The sequence below is a fragment of the Rhinopithecus bieti genome, unplaced genomic scaffold, assembly GCF_001698545.2.
Source record: "Rhinopithecus bieti isolate Rb0 unplaced genomic scaffold, ASM169854v2 scaffold_38592, whole genome shotgun sequence".
NCBI lineage: Eukaryota > Metazoa > Chordata > Mammalia > Primates > Cercopithecidae > Rhinopithecus > Rhinopithecus bieti.
Window position 1 is genome coordinate 1 of NW_016815810.1, and position 3,303 is coordinate 3,303.

Genomic DNA, 3,303 nt, shown 5'->3' on the forward strand with positions numbered 1-3,303 from the left:
ATGTCCTTTCTGTTTGTTAGTTTTCCTTCTAACAGTCACGACCCTTAGCTGCAGGTCAGTTGGAGTTTGCTTAAGGTCCACTCCAGACCCTGTTTGCCTGGGTATCAGCAGCAGAGGCTGCAGAAGATAGAATATTGCTGAACAGCGAGTGTTGCTGTCTGATTCTTACTCTGGAAGCTTCGTCTCAGGGTCTACAGAGCCGTGTGGGATGTGAGGTGTCAGTCTGCACCTAGTGGGGGATGTCTCCCAGTTAGGCTACTCAGGGGTCAAGGATTAGAATTAGAATAGGGAATCAGATGCAGATACCCTGATTCCCATGATTCCCATTCCTGTTCTCTTTCCACTATTTTATGTTGCCTTTTGGGTCATTTAATTTATGCATATGCTATTTTTATTTTATTACATTATTTTTATTTTATTCTCAGATGCCAACCTCTGTGCTGGGAGAACCACTGCTCTCATCAAAGCTGTCAGACCGGGACATTTACATCTGCAGAGGTTCCTGCTGTTTTTGTTTAGCTATGCCCTGTCCCCAGAGGTGGAGTCTACAGAGGCAGGCAGGCCTCCTTGAGCTGTGGTGGGCTCCACCCAGTTTGAGCTTCCCGGTGGCTTTGTTTATGTACTTAAGCCTCAGCAATGGTGGGTGCCCCTCCCCTAGTCTCACTGCCACCTTGCAGTTAGACCTCAGACTGCTGTGCTAGCAATGAGGGAGGCTCCATGTGCGTGGGACCCTCTGGGCCAGGTGTGGGATATAATCTCCTGGTGTGCCATTTGCTAAGACCCTTGGTAAAGCACAGTATTAGGGTGGGAGTTACCCTATTTTCCAGGTGTTGTGTGTCTCAATTTCCTTTGGCTAGGAAAAGGAATTCCCTTCCCACTTGTGCTTCCCAGGTGAGGCGATGCCTCGCCCTGCTTCAGCTTTCGCTGGTCAGGCTGCACCGGGGGACCAGCACCAACTGTCCGATATGCCCCAGTAAGATGAACCCAGTACCTCAGTTGAAAATGCAGAAATCACCCGTCTTCTTTGTCACTAACGCTGGGAGCGGGAGGCTGGAGCTGTTGCTATTTGGCCATCTTGGGCGCCCCCCAGCTGCATTCGTTTATTCATAGGAAAATAGTGGTATTAAGGGGTGGGTGCAGAATAAAGACAATTGTTACAGTATAAGTTGTTCTTTCCCTTTTTAATCTATGTTCCCAGTTCCTTTTTTTGCCAGTGAATTCAATAAAGTGTTGATAAAATCAAGACCTGTGTGAATTTCTTCCAAGTTGTTTGCAGTACCACCTTTCTGAATCTTTTCTATTAGCCAGGACCGCTACTCTTCTTGCATCTACTCCAGCGTGCCATTTGGAGGTTCTAGCTCACCGTTCTGAGGTCACTCTATCTCTTCTGGATCATTCTTCCCCTTGGTTGGTGGTAGTTTCCTGGCTAGGCCCTCACTGGACTTTTGTGGGTTTGTCTCACCTGGGGAGCAACAAGAAAGTTACTGTTCTAAATCACATTTTAGGCTCCAGCATTTGTGAATTTGGGTTAATAGAAGAACAACTATGAGAAGGAAGAGAAGGTCACAAAAGCAACAGCCTAGGACCAGAATGGGAATAAGCATACGATGAAAACTTAATATTTTTATTTTTTATTGGTGTGGTAGCTTATAAGCTGATTGCCTGTGGCCTCAAATGAAATTTAGTATCACCTTTCATTTCCTTAGCTCAGCATGCCTCCTTTGGAATCCAATAAAAATGGCAAAAACAAAACAAAACAAAAGCAACCAACCAACCAACAGCAGCAACAACAACAACAAACAGAGTAACAGTACTTGGCCTGGAAATTTGTCTAACAGCAGATTACTTTACCAAGCCACTGCTGTCATCCATTTATCTATTTCAACCAAATTAGATTTTTCACTCTCCTCTAGGCATCTCTTGGGTTTTTCCATCTCTGTGTTCCCTGACCCCTCTTCTCAGAATGTACTCACTGCTCCTCAGCCTACTTTTTTATCTTTATTTTTTTAACTTTATTTATTTATTTTTTTTTTGAGACAGAATCTCACTCTGTTGCCCAGGCTGGAGTGCTGTGGTGCGATCTCGGCTCACTGCAAGCTCCGCCTCCCGGGTTCACGCCATTCTCCCGCCTCAGCCTCCCGAGTAGCTCTTCAGTCTATTTTAAACCCAACACCTTTTACCGCAGGTCCAATCTAATCCAGAGATGTTTCCCTATTTTCATTACTCTTGCTGATGACTTTTTCTTTTGTGCTCCAATAACACCACTGACTGTGCCACACTGATCATACTTAGCATAACTGGCTTAGAATCTAAATTTGGAAGGACTCTTAGAAATTGGCTCTATATAACAAAAGGTTAAAGATGGAGATTTAATTTAAAAAAGGGAGGTGTGGGGAGTTCCTTAGAACATCTGACTTGATACTGTATTGGCAAGATTGAGAAAATGCTGCTTGTTGATATATATTATAACATAGCATTTAAAATATATAATAACAAGCAGCATTATATTATAATATATTATATATAACAAATAGTATATATAATTATGTATTTGTTGATGTTAGGAATGTGTTGATATTATCCTCTTTAAGCAGCAGGACCTGATGGAGATAGGGAGAGCCCTTACCCTCTCATACCATTCCTTGACGTGGCAATCATCAAATCCCCTTATTTCAGGGAAGGAAACAAAGCCAAAACATTGCCAGAATGGCATAATTAGTGATCCTACAATAAGTTGTATTAGAATAGGGAATCAGATGCAGATACCCTGATTCCCGTGATTCCCATTCCTGTTCTCTTTCCACTATTTTATGTTGCCTTTTGGGTCATTTAATTTATGCATATGTTATTTTTATTTTATTACAAAAACTGAGGCTCTTAGGGGCAAGGACTAAATCATATTCATCTCTGTTTCTCACAACATAGCTTAGCACAGGACTTGGGCATCAGGAAAACAATGTATAAATAATTATTGATTGGTAGATTTATTTTGTAGGCCTTTAGTTTATATATTTTCTTGATAGTTGTTCAACTTCTATTAAATTAAGTCATAATAATGCCTCAGGAAGCAAAATTAAGTGATCTCCAATATATCTATACCAATATTCTAAAGCAGGGTGTGGCAATCACTCTCTGTGAAACCTTGGGCAAGTCACAGTCCCTCTCTCGGGCTTGGTTTCCTTATTTTTAAAACCATGGAGGTGTAATACATGATTTCTAAGCTCTTTTTAATTCTAACATTCCAATGAGGCTAATTTATAGAGTTTTATTTATTTATTTTTAAATATCATTAGCACAAGAATA